The sequence below is a fragment of the Heterocephalus glaber genome, unplaced genomic scaffold (assembly GCF_053883595.1).
Source record: "Heterocephalus glaber isolate CG9 unplaced genomic scaffold, H.glaber_assembly_v1.0 deba00001553, whole genome shotgun sequence".
NCBI lineage: Eukaryota > Metazoa > Chordata > Mammalia > Rodentia > Bathyergidae > Heterocephalus > Heterocephalus glaber.
The window spans coordinates 14,493,543-14,511,056 of NW_028258344.1; the positions used below are offsets into that span (position 1 = coordinate 14,493,543).

Below are 17,514 nucleotides of genomic sequence, written 5' to 3' on the forward strand. Positions count from 1 at the left end.
CCAAAAAGAAAAACTGCAGCTTCAGAACACAAGCCCGATTGGATTTTGATTTTTTTCCTTTTCCCTGAGAGCAAACCTGGGCAGCACCATTTCAGCTGCAAATGGGTCTGCCCGCTCCCTTTTAATTATGGTCCTCTTTCGCCTGTAGGGATGCCCTTCTGGCCTTTCCGTGGGGGTTAGCTCACTTCGGGCGGCCAGGCCGGCCCCTCCCACCTGCTAAGACGGGGACTGAGACCACAGATGACTGAATTCCACTGACCTCCACCTCCCAACACACATAAGGTCCTCAGTCCCCAACTGTGCCCCATCTCATTTCTCTGGGAGCCCGCTCCGCTCTTGAGTACTTTTTTACCGATGAGTCCTGGAAATTGTTTTCCCACAATGGAAGTCAGCAAATCTGCATCCTTACGTTAAAGGGGTGGGTTAAATTCCTTAATTCAGCCTTGGGGACCCTGAGACTTCCTCCGTGACAGCCTGAGCAACGCAGCAAGGCCCTATGTCAAAAAAAAAAAAAAAAAAAGGAGAAAGAAAAGACAAAGATCAGCATGCATGAGGCTCTAGGTTTGATCCTCAGCACTGAATTTTTTTTTTAAAAAACAAAGATTATTATACAAAAAGCTTCAAAATACAAGCAGTTTGGAGGAGGGCATCTGTTTATTAACATGAACAAGTTGCTTAACTACAACTCATAGTAAGAGAAATGCACACTAAGAATGCAATGGCCAGTGATGTAGTTCAGTGACATTGTGCCTGCCTGGCAAGTATGAGGTCCTGAGTTAGATCTCTGGTACCAAAAAAAAAAAGAATGCATTGAGAAACCAGGGCTGGTGGTTCAGGCCTGTAATACCAGCACTTGAAAGGCTGAGGCAGGAGGATTGGACACAAGTTCAAGGCCAGCGTAGGCTACATGGTGAGTTCAAGGCCAGCCTGAATTGCACAGCAAACCCTGTCTCAAAAAAAAAAAACCAGAAAAATAATTTAACACATATCAATTTGACAAAAATCCAAAAGCTTGATAATTCATTTGCCTGGCTGTCTTGTATATTGCTGACAGGAGTCAATTACAGATGCATTTACCATAAGCCCCAGCAAGCTTACTTCTAGGAATCTACCCTGCAGCTAAGTAAACACTGAACAACACACAGGTTAGTCATTCAGAACTGTTTACAGTAGCAATAGTTTGGAAATAACTTAAAGGTTCATCAATCAAACTGACTTAATAAAGTGCTCTACAGTGAAGCGTATGCAATCATGGAAGTGAGTAAGGAAGATTTCTGCTTCACCATAAGGGTATTTCCAGTATATATTAAGTGGGGAAATGGCAAAATGTTATATATAAAATTCAATCTTTTATATAAGAAAGGAGGTAAATTTTAAAATATATATATATGGTGGGGCAGGGATTTAACTCAGTGGTTCTGCCGCCTGCCTCGCAAGCACAAGGTCCTGAGTTTGATCCCTGGTACCGAAAAAAATAAAATAAAATATATACATGAAACTCCGGAAAGAGAGATCAGCAATGATTACTAATAGTCAGGTACAGGGAGGGAGAGAAAGGAGGAGGGAGAGAAGATATTCCTGGATTGTATATTTCTAAGAGGAATATAGCCTAACAACTAAAAAAACTACCCCAAGAAGTACTCAAAACTCACTTAGTATTTTGATAGTTTTAATCATGTGGTCATATTGCTACTGTAATTCTGAAACCTTTTTATGTATCTGCTAGAACCAAATAAATAAGTCTATTAATCTTACTTTTAAATGTTTCCAGTGAGTTATAAATATAAAATCAACAAGTTAAGAAAGTCTTGAATTTTTATAAGATTTTTATTGAAATATAATTCACACATCATGCAATTAACCTTTGAAAGTGCAAATTTGGCCAAGTGTTGTGGCCCATGCCTATAATCTGAGAACCCTAACAGACTGAGGCAGGAGAATCCCAGATTCAAGCCCAGCCTGAGCAACTTACCAACTTCAAGATACCCTGTCTCAAAATAGAAAATGAAAAAGGGCTGAGGATGCAGCTCAGTATGAAGGCCCTAGCTTCAGTGCCCAGTACCACACACATACACACACATTTTAAAGTGCAAACTTCAGTGATTTTTAGTATATCCACAGAGTTCTGTGAATTAAATAGTTTACCATTATTTAATTTCAGAACATTTTCATCAACCCCAAAAGAAAACCGTATCTGTTAGTAGTCACTCCTATTCCCTCCTTCCTGACAACCATTAATCTATTTTCTTTTTTGTTTGTTTTTATTTTTTGAGGGGCTGGGGATTTAGCTCAGTGGTTCTGGCGCTTGCCTTGAAAGCACAAGGTCCCAAGTTTGATCCCCAGTACCAACAACAAAGTCCATTGTTTTTATTTTTTGAGACAGGGTCTCACTACACAGATCAGTCTGGACCTGAACTCACTAAGTAGCTCAAACTGGCCTCAAACTCATAGTGATCCTCCTCCCTCAGCCTCCTGAGTGCTGGGATTATAGGTGTGTGTCACCACAAAGATTTGCCTAGTCTGGACACTTCATATAAATGAAATCATACAATATATGGATGTTTGTGACTAGATACCTTGACTTAGCAAAATGTGCCGAAATTTGTACTAGCCCCTATGACAAACTACCACAAACAGAAATCTATCTCTCACAGTTTTCAAGGCCAGAAGTCTGAAAGCAAGGTGTCAGCAGAGCTGCGCTCCCTCCGAAGGCACAGGCTGACAGATTCCCTTCTCTTTCCCAGCTGCAGTGCTTCCAGGCATTCCTTGGCTTGTGGCCTCATCATGCCCAACTCTGCCACCCGGTCACATTGCCTCTTCCTTCCCTCTGTCCTCTGTGTTTCTTCTAAGGACACTCAGCATGGACTTAGGCCCACCTGGATAATCCAGGGTAATTCATCTCAAAACCCTTTGAGTGCATCCCCAAATCCTTTAAAACTTCTTTTCCCAAATAAGGCAACATTCACGGGTCCTGGGGATTAGGGCGTAACATAATCTTTCAGAAAGCTCATTCAACCCCCACAGTCTACCCTCAACCCTCCAAGATTCACATCCACCTCACATGCAACACACAGTCACCCTGTCTCAACATCTCCAAATTCCAACTTACTGCAGCAGCATCGCTGTCTAAATCCATCTAAACATCATCAGCTCCAAAGTCCCAAATCTTGCCATCTAGATTAGGTGTGGGCGACACTCTGTATGAGCTATCCTGGAACAAAATTGTTCTCCGAATCTGTGCAGTTGTGAAATGAGAAAATAAGCTATCTCCTGCCAAAATCCAAAGGCAAAGGACAACAGTTATGGACATTCCCATTTTTAAAAGGAGAAAGTGGAGGGAGCAGAGGGTTCACTGTTTCTTCAAAGCAACTTCTAAACTACAGTAAGGAAAATTTCATTAAGTTTCAAGACCTAGAGTCATTTTCTGTGACTCAAAAATCACGGGATACAGCACACATGCCCCCACTGGCCGCCGGCCTTGAAGCCCAAGGCTCTGCCCTGAGTTGTTCTTCCTTCTCCTCAAGGGGAGTGTGTGTTTGTGGCTGTGTGGCTCTGTCCACTCGTCTCCTCTGCGCAGAAGGCTGGGAGTCTGGCACTGTCCATCCTCAGTCCAGCCTCGGTGCCTTTCAGTGCAAGCAGGCAACGTTTCTGCCGATGTGACGTCTTGAAAACTTTGTCTCCTCTGTGTATTGTGGAGATTCACATGCTTGGTTAGGACAGTCCTTCACAAATTCTTCCCGGATAATTTTTTTTTTTTTTGGATAATTTTGATATAGGGCACCAAGTAATCCAAATAAACAAAAATAATCCAAACAAGGGAAATATTACAATTCCCAACCCTCTAGATACCTGAAACGTGAGTTTGTGTTCTCTAAAATTGAAGAATGGTTTCTAGGAACAATGGAGGTTAAGAGTAGGAAGAATTTATTGAGAGAAAGAAAGCTTCTGCCTAAGAGAGACAGAAGGGGGACCGGAAAGTGGGTTGCCCGCCCACCCTGCTTCTCAAAGGCATTTTATAGGGCAAAGCCACGAGGCAAGGGGGGTACAAAGTGGGACAAAACTATAAGATCTGATGAAAAATCACAAGGTGGGCATGAGGTAGGTCAAAAACATGATCAACCAGTAAGATTACAAGTACAGTCACCCAGGTAATACTGATTAAATGGGGATCAAATGGAAAAACAAGTCATGTAGCAAGCATGCATAGAATGAACGAGGAATTTCTGGAAAGGAAATGGGCTAGGGAGATTGATGCCTATTTATTTATTTTTATTGTTGATTTATTTATTGAATCATAAAACAGCCATCTCTATACAGAAGGATGTAAAGTATATGTATCATAATTCATACAGTTATCTTTAAAAAGTCAAGATGCTGGGCCGGGGATTTAGCTCAGTGGCACCGCGGCTGCCTTGCAAGCACAAGGTCCTGAGTTCAATCCCCAGTACCAAAAAAAAAAAAAGGGAGAGAGAGATTATGAATATAAAATTAACATTAAGATGGTCTCCAAAGGTCATTTAGTTGGCTCTTCATGTCTGAAGTCGTCATTAGAGAATCTGATGATCACTTTACTTTCTGGTCCAGTGAAATCACTTGGCCAGATGTATCAGTAGGAGATGAAATTTCATTCGTGTATAATTTCCTTTTTGCTCTTTTTGGTTGAGACACATTTTCCTATTTGCGTCTAAATTTGAATGCTTTGAAGAACTCATTGTTTCAATTATCTTCTTTGGGGCTGGGGATTTAGCTCAGTGGTTCCACCGCCTGCCTCGCAAGCGCAACGTCCTGAGTTTGATCCCTGGTACCAAAAAAAAGAATCAATTATATTCTTTGCTTTTGATTGAAGAATTGTTGGAGAATGTTGTAAAAAAATCTCCAAATTTCTGTAGAGTTCTTTCTTTTTTTTTTTTTTTTTGGTACCAGGGATCGAACTCGGCTCCTTGCGCTTGCTCAGCAGGCGCCAAAACCACGGAGCTAAATCCCCGGCCCTCTTTCTTTTTTCTTAGTGGCCAAGTTTATGCTAATTATGGGTGCCTGATTCCATAAAGAATATGTTTTCTTAGATGATGAATGTGCAAAAACCTTTTGTTCCTTTTTTGGGGGTACAGGGGATCGAACTTGGGTCCTTGCGCTTGCCAGGCAGGCGGAGGAACCACTGAGCTAAATCCCCGGCCCCTTTTGTTCCTTTTTGACAGAAGAATGTGTCATCTCTGACACAGGAAACTTAGAATTTGCTCTGGGTGTAGCATTATTTTCATTTACATTTCGCCAAATCCTCCTCCATTTCACTGTTCTTCCTCTTCAGGACCTTGGAAATCTTAACTGTCACTGGTGTGGTACAACCGGGTGTTTCACTGGCATTTTGTTTGGCTGTAAAGGTGTGAACTGCATATCTAATTCAGGTTTTGGAAATCAAGTACTCTGTTCATTTTCTGTTGACACTTCACAAGAACCAAGAACCACTGATCCATCCTCCACTACACTCCTGGAAATTTCAAAACTTGTTGATGGAAGTTCACTTTTAACCCCAGCAGGATCTGTTGAGCTAGTATGTCTGGGCTTGATGACTATGCTTTGTTTTTCGTTTCAGAACCCTCTGATGTGCTCTTTTTTAACTGTTCACTTTCATTATCTTTCTGTAGATTACTGGAGATCAATGTTTTCAGCTGTATTTCTAAAGCAGCAACCAACTGATCTCATTCTTCTCTCCACACCTGAAGTTCACTATTTTTCTCTGCTAGCTGTGCTGTCAGTATTTCCACTTCATTTTGTTGCTTTAAACAACACTCCCTGTCTTCAGCATATTTTTTCATCTCTTTGTTTCACAGATTTTCAGCTTCTTTTGCTTGAGTGATAAGCATCATTTTTTTCTTCTAACCATTTCTATGAGCTTTATATTTCTGTTCACATTCATGCAATTCATCTTGAAGCTTACCGAGCTTTTTATGAAGTATGTATGTGTCAACCTCAAATTTTTTATTTGATTTACAATTATTTTTGGTTTCCAGATCTTTGCATTTTTCCTTCCATCTTTCCAGTTCTGTGGCCAACCATACTGCTTCCTTTAATTTAGCCTCAAGCACTTGATCTTGTTCTCTTTGAGTTTGTTCTTGTCATTCACATGTCTTTAATCAATTCTCTCTTTAACATTTAGTTCTTTGCATACTCTCATATTGCTCTATTGTTTCTTCCACTTTCTGATTACTTTACTGCTCCTTGAGCTGCTGAATGTTTCATTGTTTCACATCTATTTGCTGAGAACACTGGTTTTTCTTTTTCTCTAGCTCATTTATTTTAATCCCCAGTAATTTCTCCTCAACACGCATTACAGATACCTCTTTCTATATTTGCTCAATCTGCTTTTAGGCATCAGTCAGTTTCTCTTTCAGCTCAGCAAACTCTTCCTTTCTCCAATCTGCTTTCAGACTTTGGGTGAGAGCAAAGGTTGCAGAGCTCCTCTTTCAATTTTTCTGTTTCTTGTCTGTTGGTTTCTTTTTCTTCTTCCTTTAATTGAAGTGAATGCTTCAGATCCTGCAAATTATTTATTAACTGTGTGATTTCTTCTTTCAACTTAACTTCCTTTTCACTTAAATCTGTGGTGTTTTTGACAGAATCATTAAGATTTGCTTGAAATTCCTTCAGATTTTCTTCTAGCTTTAAGATGACAGATTCTTTTACCAAAATGTCTTGGTCTACCTAACTGGGCTAAATGACTACTTTCATCTTTCTGAATCTCTAGGATTGTTTCAAGTTCATTTATTTTTGCTTTATAACAAATAACATCTTGTGTAAGTTCTGAAAGTGCTTTTTTTCCTTCCACTACAAGCTGTACTTGAACATTAAGACTAGTATTTTTCTCTTGCAGTTCTTCTTTCAGCTGCTGTATAAGATTTTCTCTTTTGTAGTTTTTTTGTAGGTCATCTTGATTCTCAACCTCTCTGTGCTTTACTTTCAGTATGCTGTTTTCATCCCTATAACCTTTTATTTCTTCCTGTAATTTTTCAGTTTATTGTTGTAGTTCCTGAATCTGGTGACTTTTTTTGGAGGAGGCCTTCACAATTTCCATACATTCTTCCCAAATGGCTTCAATACTAGAGTGGAAAAAACTTCCCCTACTGAGTTCTTAAATATGATATTCTTTAACCTCCTTATTTACCAAAAAATTATTACTTGCAAAGTGTAACTGTGTCTGGCAAATTCTCTTCCTGAAGACCAACTGAGTGAGTCCTGAGCTTGAGTAAATCTATGTTTGAGGTCTGAGAAACTGAATCAAGTGAACGCAGTTCATCAATTCTTGTTTGTATTAATTTTATTTGTGAAACATTGCTTGTGATGTTTCTTGTAGCAACTTCTATCTCCTCTGACAATTTCATGATCTTTTCTTCCTGTTCTTTTTTTTTCTTTTTCCTTTTCCTGTTCTTGATTTATATTTTTCTGCACACTTAGTTCAGCAATTATGCTGTCATACTTTGCCTGAATTCATTGGGCCTCTATACTTAAACTATTTTTTCAGACAGGAAAATTGCTGCTGCAAACAATCTATTCATTTAATTTTTCAAGTTCACTCTCAACAATGAGTACAAGTGTTTTCACCTCTCTATTTTTTTCTTGTAAAACTCTAATATCGTCCTCAACTTCTGAAATGGGCTGTTGTGTTTCTTCACTTGTCTTTTGGTCTTTGGTGATAAATGAATTAACAAGTACAGATCCTTTCTTTGCTAGTGGTTCATCTTGCTGAAGTTCATTTTCATTTATTCTCTTCCTTTCTAAATAGGTGTTAGTTTTGCTGCCCTTAGGAATTTCAGTGGTTTCATTACAAGTTGATTTACTATTTATTAAAGAAAATATGCCAGCCTTGTCCTACAGCAAAATTAATTAAAATTAATTCACATATAGAAAGCTACAATAAATATGCAAACTACAAAAATAACTTCATGGTGCACCATAGAATTTTTACTTTTAAATTTGTTGAAACATTTTCTAAGTTATTTAAGTTTTACCATAAAATAACTGATGGCTCTGGCAAATGAGTAACATATAAGGACAACTAGAGAACTCTCATCTCTAAAATCACATTCAAGTCACAATCAAATTGTGCTTTCAACACCCATGTGTACAGCTGTATAGTTTGTAATAACTAAATCTTGGAAACAGCCCAAATGCCCATCAACCGATGAATGGATAAAGATGACACGTTTCAATACCGCATTGTTTCACTGGTGTGACAATCTGAAAGTGGCAATAAGGACTAAAATGTATAATAGATATTGGGAAATGGGAAGAAAATGTTCAAATGGAAGGGAAACGAGGAGGGAGGGAAAAAGGAAGGCAGGGACAAGAAAACAAGTGAAACTAGAAGGAAAAAATGGAAACAAAGATTTTGTACCTAGGGATGGGAAGGGGCTTGAGGGGAGGGATGATAGGATAAAATAAATTTTTTAAAATTGTGCTTTCAAAAGAAAAATATGAAAGCATTGATCAAAAATGTTTCTTACTTTTACTGCAAACTTCCAAGATTCTATTCTAGAATCTCAACAATTCTTTTGTTTTGTAACCAAAATCTCTTAAAGATAAATTGTATTGTCTTACATTTCTTTTTTTTATTTAAAAATAACTTTATTTGGGGGGCTAGGGATTTGACTCAGTGGTTTTGCCACCTGCTACGCAGGCAGAAGGACTCGAGTTCGATCCCCGGTACCAAAACAAAACAAAACAAAACAACTTTATTTTCAAACACACATACACATACAGAAATTAAAACCATTCAAAGAAGAACAAGGCAAGGGGAAAAAAACTACAATAATATTTAAATACAGTAGAACTCAACCGAAACAAAACTGAAAAGCACTTCAACATTTTTCCATATAATTAAAAAAAAGCATCTCAAGCACCAACAAGACACCAGAGGATGTGATTTGTTTCAGAAAGACCCCCCAAACCAACACTGAACAAATAATGGTCTGGAAAAACACTCCAGTTAGCTAGCAGACTCCACATAAGCCAAGCTTCTCCCTAATTTAAATTTCAATGCAGTCATATGACACGTGATGGAAACACAATCCAAGAAATATGTTATTAGGTCATTTCATCCGTGTGTACCCTTAATTACATTATTAGTTTCTCACACTAGAGAAACTATTCGGTATTTGCACATGTGTCTTATTTATTTCACCTAAGAGGATGGCCTCAATATGCATCCATTTAGCTATAAACGTCTCTAGTTTCTGGTTCTTTATGGCTGAGTAGTATTCCATTTTATTAAAAAAACACATCTTGGGCCGGGGATTTAGTTAGTGGTGCTACCGACTGCCTCACAAGCACAAGCACCCAATTTCAATCCCCGGTACAAAAAAAAAAAAAGAAATCCCAATTTAGGGCCAGGGATTTAGCTCAGTGGTTCTGGCGCCTGCCTTGCAAGCACAAGGTCCCGAGTTTAATCCTCGGTACCAAAAAAAAAACAAAACAAAAAACACATCTTTCTCCAGTCTCCAGTTCATGGGTACTTGGGTTGTCTCCAAGCTTTACCAATTACAAACTGTGCCACTATAAACATGGGTGCACATATATCGTTGTGGTATGATTCTTTTAATTCTTTTGGGAAGATACCCAGCAGAGGGATAGCTGGGTCGAATGGGACCTCCAGCCCTATTTCTTTGAGGTATCTCCACACTGATTTCCATAGTGGTTGCACCAGTCTGCACTCCCACCAACAATGGAGAAGGGTTCCTTTCTCCCCACACCCCCGCCAGCATTTGTTATTGGATGATTCCTTTTTTTTTTTTTTTTTTTTTTGGTACCGGGGATCGAACTCAGTCATTGCACTTGCGAGGCAGATGGTGGAATCACTGAGCTAAATCCCCAGCCCTGGATGATTTCTTTATAACAGTCATTCTTTCTGGGGTGAGGTGGAATCTTAGTGTCGTTTTCATCTGCATCTCTCAAATAACATGATGTTGAACATTTTCTCATATATTTATTTGCTGCTTTTAATTCTTCATCTGAGAAATGTCTGTTCATTACAGATGCCCAATTTTGAATGGGGTCTTTGAATTTGGACGGGGGGGGGGGTCTGATTATTTTCAGCTCTTTATATATTCTAGATAGTAGTCCTTTGTCTAAGGTACAGTTGCTGAAAATTATTCCCCACATTGTAGGTTGTCTCTTAGCTCTGTTGGTGGTTTCTCTTGCAGTGCAAAAGCTTTTTTTTTTTTGTACATCCTTTTATTGGTACATTTTAGGTGTACAATATAATGACATTCATCATTGGAGATCTGCACCTTTACATAATCTCTCTTGGTTCTTATTTTTTTCCCCTTCCCCTGACCTCTCTATTTACAAAGACTTTGTTTCCTTTTTTTCATTTTCTCATATTAATTCCATTCCCTTCTTTCCTTTCCCCTACCCCTCCCACTTTCCCTTCCCCTTTACCCCTTTTCTTCCTATTTCACATTACCTAGTATACCTTTGAGTGCTTATTTACAATTTCAGTTTCTCACACTAAAGAAACTATTTGGTATTTACACATCTGTGTCCTATTTATTTCACTTAAGAGTATGGCCTCAATGTGCATCCATTTAGCAATAAATGACTCTAATTTCTCATTTATGATGGCTGAGTAGTACTCCATTTTATTTTTTAAAAAACACATTTTCTTTATCCAGTCTCCAGCTGGTGGACATTTGGGCTGTTTCCAAGTTTTAGCTATTACAAACTGTGATGCTATGAACATGGGTGCACATATATCACTGTGGTATGATTCTTTTAATTCTTTGGGGAAGATACCCAGCAGGGGAATAGCTGGGTCAAATGGGACTTCCAGTCCTAGCTCTTCAAGTTATCTCCATACTGACTTCCACAATGGTTGCACCAGTCTACACGCCCACCAGCAGTGGAGCAGGGTTCCTCTTTCCCCACAGCCCTGCCAGCATTTGTTATTGGTTGATTTCTTGATAACAGCCATTCTTTTTGGAGTGAGGTGGAATCTCAGCATTGTTTTCATTTGCATCTCTCCAATGACCAGTGATGTTGAACATTTTTTCATATGTTTCTTTGCCATTTCTACATCTTTGTGTGAGAAATGCCTGTTCATTTGAGATGCCCATTTTTGGAATGGGTCTTTAAATTTGGGAGGTCTGATTCTTTTTAAGTTCTTTATAGATTTGAGATAGTAGACCTTTCTCTGAGGGACCACTGGTGAAAATTTTTTCCCACATTGTGGGTTGTCTCTTCACACTCCTGGTGGTTTCTCTTGCTATGCAGAAGCTTTTTAGTAAGAAGAGATCCCACTTGTTGATTGCTTGTGCTAGTTCACAGGCAACTGAGGTTTTGTTCATAAAATCTTTTCCTACACCAATGTCTTCAAGAGTTCTACCTAACCTCTCTTCCAGCCGGTTTAGCATTTGTTTTAATATTTAGATCTTTAATCCATTTAGATTTTAGTTGAGTGCATGGTGAGAGATATAGCTCTAGTTTTAATCTTTGGCAAGTTGAAACCCAATTTTTCCAGCACCATTTATTAAAGAGGCTATCTTTCCTCCAGTGAGAGTGTTTGGCTCCTTTGTCAAAGATGAGGCAGCTGAGTGTGTCTGGAGTAGTTTCTGCACCTTCTAATCTGTTCCACTGGTCCTCAGGTCTGTTTCTTTCCTAGTACCATACTGTTTTTATCACAGAAGCTTTGTAGTATAGTTTCAAGTTGGGGGTTGTAATACCCCCTGCCATATCTCTATTACCTAAAATTGCTTTTGCTATTCTGGGTCTCTTCTTGTTCCAAATGAATTTGCAGGATTGCCTTCTCAAGGTCCATGAAGTATGCTGCTGGGATCTCAATTAGAATTGCATTAAATCTATATAGCAGTTTTGGAATTATGGCCATTTTCACTATGTTGACCCTTCCTACTCAGGAGCAAGGGAAGTCTTTCCATTTTCTGATATCCTTTTCAATCTCTTTTTTCAAAGTGCTAGTTTTAGGAGAAGAGGTCTTTGATTTCTTTTGTTAGGTTGATTCCTAGGTATTTCAGTTTTTTGGATGCTACTGTGAAAGGAATTGTTTGCCCTATTTCTCTCTCAGTGAGTCTGTTGTTTGTGTAGAGGAAAGCTATTGATTTTTGTGTGTTGACCTTGTATCCAGCTACTTGACTGAATTTGGTTATTAAGTCTAGAAGACTTTTGGTGGAGTTCTTGGGGTCTTCTATATAGAGTATCATGTCATCTGCAAATAATGACAATTTGACTTCTTCATTTCCTATCTTTATTCCTTTTATTTCTTTCTCTTGTCTAAATGCTGTGGCTAATGTTTCCAAAACTATAGTGAACAGGAATGGTGATAGTGGACATCCTTGTCTTGTTCCTGATTTTAGTGTGGAGGATTTCAGTTTTTGACCATTTAGTATGATATTGGCTGTTGGTTTTTCATAGATGGCTTCTATCAGTTTGAGGTAGAGACCATCTATTCCAATTTTTTGTAGGGTTTTTATCATGAATGCATGTTGTATTTTGTCAAATGCTTTTTCTGCATCTATGGAGATAATCATATGGTTTTTGTCCTTGGCTCTATTGATATAGTGTATTACATTGATTCATTTGCATATGTTGAACCATCCCTGCATCCCTGGGATGAATCCCACTTGATCAAGGTGTATGATCTTCTTGATGATCTTCTTCATTCTATTTGCCAGTATCTTATTAAGGATTTTTGCATCTATGTTCATTAGTGAGTTTGGCCTATAGTTCTCTTTTTTGGTTGGGTCTTTCTCTGCTTTGGGGATCAAGGTGATGCTTGCTTCCAGGAATGAATTCAGGAGTATTGCTTCCCTTTCAATTTCATTGAAGAGTTTAAACAGTAGTGGCAGTAGTTCCTCTCTAAATGTCTTGTAGAATTCAGCAGTGAAGCCATCAGGGCCTGGGCTTTTCTTAGTTGATAAGATTTTAATTACATTTTCAATTTCATTGGTTGATATTAGGTTGTTTAGAATTTTTAGGTCTTCTTCATTCAACTTTGGTAATTCATACATGTCTAGGAATCTGTCCATTTCTTCTGTGTTTTCCATCTTATTGGTGTATAGGTTCTCAAAGTAGGTATTGATGGTCCTCTGGTTTTCTGCTGGGTCTGTTGTAATTTCACCCTTTTCACTCCTAATTGCATGGATTTGGGCCTTTTCTTTCCTTTTTCTGATAAGGTTGGCTAAGGGTTTGTCAATTTTGTATATTCTTTCAAAGAACCAACTCTTGGCTTCTTTGATTTTTTGTATCATTCTCTTAGTCTCCATTGCATTGATTTCTGCCCTGATCTTTATAATTTCCTCCTTTCTATGGGCTTTGGGTTTGTCCTGCTCTTCTTTTTCTAGAAGCTTGATGTTCAGCATCAGGTTGTTTAATTGGGCTCGCTCTGTTTTCCTAATATGAGTATTTACTGCTATGAATTTCCCTCCTAATACTGTTTTCATTGTGTCCCATAGATTCCGATATGTTGTATTGTCATTGTCATTTATTTGAAGGAACTGTTTGATTTCTTCTTTAATTTCCTCTGTGACCCATTGGTTATTCAGAAGTGTGTTGTTCAATTTCCTCGTGTTTATGAAATTTTTTGAGTTTCTTTTGCTATGGATCTCCAATTTCATCGCACTATGGTCTGATAATATACAGGGGATAACTTCAGTTCCTTTGCACTTATCTAAATATGTTCTATGAGCGAGTATGTGGTCTATTTTGGAGAATGACCCGTGTGTAGCTGAAAAGAATGTGCATTCTGATTTTATGGAATGAAACACTCTGTAAACATCTGTTAAGTTCATTTGTTCAAGAGTTTGATTGAGTTCTAGTATTTCATTGCTTGTTTTTTGTCTAGTTGATCTATCTATTTGTGACAGTGGGGTATTGAGGTCTCCCACTTCTAGCGCATTAGTGCTTATATGGCTTTTCATGTCCATTAGTATTTGTTTTATATAGTTGGGTCCACTAATGTTTGGTGCAGAGATATTTATGATTGTCATTTCTCCCTCTTGGATTCTTCCCTTTACAAGGATGTAATGTCCTCCTCTGTCTCTCTTAATCAGTGTGGGTTTGAAATCCACTTGGTCTGCAAAGAGGATAGCTACTCCTGCTTTTTGGGGGTTCCTGTTGCATGAAGTATTGTTTTCCATCCTTTAACTTTCAGTCTCTGAGTTTCTTTTTGAATTAAGTGTGTTTCTTGTATGCAGCATAGTGTTAGATCTTGCTTCTGGACCCATTCTGCCAGTCTATTTCTTTTGATTGGTGAGTTGGGACCATTAACACTGATGGTTATAACTGATACATATTGACTTATCATTGTCTGACTTTTTCTTTTTGTTTGAGTCTCCCTATTTGCTTTTAATTTCTTATCTCCCCAGTGGATTCATTCTGCTGGGCTTCCTGGGGTTGTAATCCTTGTTGTCTTTTCCTAGGATTTTGTCTAAAATTTTTTGGAGTGATGATTTGGTATTCATGAAGTTCCTGAGGTGTTCTTTGTCATGAAAGTATCATATTTCACCATCAAGTTTGAAAGATAGTTTCACAGGGTATATCAATCTGAGTTGGAGGTTGTTTTCCTTTAGGGCTTGGAATACATCACTCCAAGCTGTTCTTGCCTTGAGTGTTTGCATTGAGAAGTCTGCTGTGATTCTGATGGGCTTTCCTTTATATGTGATTTGTTTCTTTTCTCCCACTGCTTGTAGATTTTGTTCTTCTGTTAGGTTTCTGGAATCTTAACTATTATATGCCTATGTGTAGTTTTTTTTTTTTTTTTTTGATTGAGCCTAGTTGGAGTCCTATATGGCTCACTTATCTGTATGTCAAGTTCTTTTCCCCTACTTTGGAAGTTTTCTGCCATCACTTCTGTGAACAGTTTTTTTTATGGCATCTGCACTCTCTCCTGTTTCTTCTTTGACTCCAATCAGTCTTATGTTATTCTTCTTTGCATCGTCTAGCAGCTGCTGGATTGATTTCTCATGGTCCCTTAGAATTTTAAAGCAATTTTTCTTTTCCTGGTCACTAATTGCAATCTTATCTTCTATATCTGAAATTCTGTCTTCACATTGGCTCATTCTGCTCCATAGATGTTCAATGGAGTTTTTATTCTTCTGGAAATCTGTTTGCATCTGTTTTATGGATTTAATTTGTTTCCTATGTTGGGATTCCATCATGTTCCTCAGCTCCTCTATTTTTTATCTGTGTCTTCTCTAGATTTATTGATCATGTCTTGCACTATGGGCACAATCTATGCTATTATGTGAGAAATTATTTCTGATTTCATTTTTTCCAGGTCCTCTTTTGTAGCTAGTTCATGGAGTCCAGATGGTTGAGTATAAGAATGTTCCATCTCCTTTCCCTTGGGGTTGCTGTAGATGATCTGGAAGGCTGGTTCTGAGGCTTGTTTACATGTCTTCTCATTTTGAGGGATGGGGTGCTGTTGGTGCCCATATGGCTCACCTCTGTGCTGGGAGCCGTGACATGCCCACCCAGAAGCCTCCTCCATTCTGGGAGCCATGGCACACCTACCCAGAAGCCTACCTGGAAGCCTCCTCTGGGATGGGAGCTGTGGCACACTGATCCGGAAGCCTCCTCTTGGCTGAGAGCTGAGGCATGCTGACCTGGAAGCCTCCTGCACACTGGGAGCTGCAGCACGCCTACCCGGAAGCCTCCTCTGGGCTGGGAGCTGTAGCACACTGACCTGGAAGCCTCTTCTAGGCTGGGAGCCATGGCACGCCAACCCAGAAGCCTCCTCTGTGCCGGGAGCTGTGGCACGCTGATCTGCAGAAGCTTTTTAATAAGATGAGATCCCAGTTGTTGATTCTTTGTGCAAATTCCCGTGCCACTGTGGTTTTGTTCATAAAGTCTTTTCCTATACCAATGTCTTCAAGAGTTCTACCTAACTTATCTTCCAGCAAATTTAGTGTTTCTGTCTCTGTCGGTCTGTACTTTTGACTGGGGAGTTGAGACCAATAATGACATTGGGTGTCCTTACTGTAAGGTATTTAATGAATCTGGTCATTGCATTATTTTCCCAGTACTGATTCCTTTTTCTTTTCCTTTTGTTTAATTAGTGTCCCAATTAGATATACATTTTCCTTTTGGCCTTGTAGTGCTAGTGGCCTCCCGGTCTCTGTTTAGGAATCCCTTCAGTAACATTTGCAGTGCTGGTTTGCTTAGTGATCCTGTGTTTCTTTAGGATTTCTTTGTCATGGAAAGTTTTTATTTCTCCTTCCAGTTTGAAGGATATGTTGCTCTGGGTTGATAATTGCTTTCTTTCAGAGCTTGAAAAACTTCACTCCAAGCTCTCTTGGCCTTTCAGCTTTGTGTTATGAAATCCACTGTTATTCTGGTAGGTTTGTCTTTACAGGTTACATGCTGTTTTTCTCTAATAGTTTTAGTGTTTTCTATTTTTGTCAAATATCTGGAATTTTGGCTCTGATGTGTCATAGAGAGATTCTTTCCTGGTCATGACTACTTGGAGTTCTGTATGCCTCTTGCACTGGAATATTGAATTCTTTCCCTAGATACTATGGAAATTTTTCTACTGTGACTTCAGTGAATTAATTTTTATACCTTTTGAATTGTCGTCTAATTTTTCCTTTATTCCTATAATTCTGAGGCTAGCAGTGATGGTGTGTTTATTTGTTTTTGAGTCATCTAGCAGCTACTGGATCCAGCTTGTATGGTGTCTTATCGCTTTTAGGGTTACCATTGAGTTTATGATCTACTACATCCACTTTAAAATTTTTTTTAATTTATCTTTTTGAGATAGGGTCTTACTGTGTAGTTCAGGCTGGCCTTGAACTCATTACATAGCCCAGGCTGGCCTTGAACTCAAGGCCATCTTCCTGCCTCAACCTCCTGAGTGCCAGGATTAAAGGCATATGTTACCATGCCCAGGTTTACATCCACCTTGTCTTCTATTTCTGACACTCTGTCCTCGCATTCATTAAATCTGATATCCATGCTTTCCATTGAATTTTCAATATCATTTATTTCTGCTTGCTTTCTTTCCATATGTTCTAATTTTTACCAGTTACCAGAGGGATCATTAGTATTTTGTATTATCTTAATTCATTTAGTTTATTGTGTATTCTTTAAACACGTTAAATATTTTATTGATAAGACCCTTTATCTGTTCAACTAATGGCCCTTTGAGCTGATTAAACATCTTACACATTTTGTTTTTTTTGTTTTTTTTTGGTACCAGGCATCCAACTCGGGTCCTTGCGCTTGCAAGGCAAGTGACAGAACCACAGAGCTAAATCCCTGGCCCACACATTTTCTTATATAATTCTTCATTTACATTTTCTAACATTTTGACTATTTGGCTTTTGAGTTCTTTACCTGTAGCTCCCTCTATTTAAGTGTTCATGAGATCAACTTTTGGGGAGTTAGGGATTTTTGAAAGCATCTTGTTGCTTGGTGAGTTGCAAATCAGTTAGGGTTAAGAAACTGTCACTACTGTGGAGATCTCTAGTTTCTGTCTCCCTGTAATGTTTCCTTGGGTTTGGTTATGTGTTTTGG

At 38.7% G+C, this 17,514-nt stretch overlaps 1 pseudogene; it reads right to left on the bottom strand.

Annotated features, from left to right (window-relative positions):
• Window positions 1-4,563: 4,563 nt before the first annotated feature.
• Window positions 4,564-16,953, bottom strand: LOC101725987 (kinesin-like protein KIF20B; annotated as a pseudogene).
• Window positions 16,954-17,514: the final 561 nt, after the last annotated feature.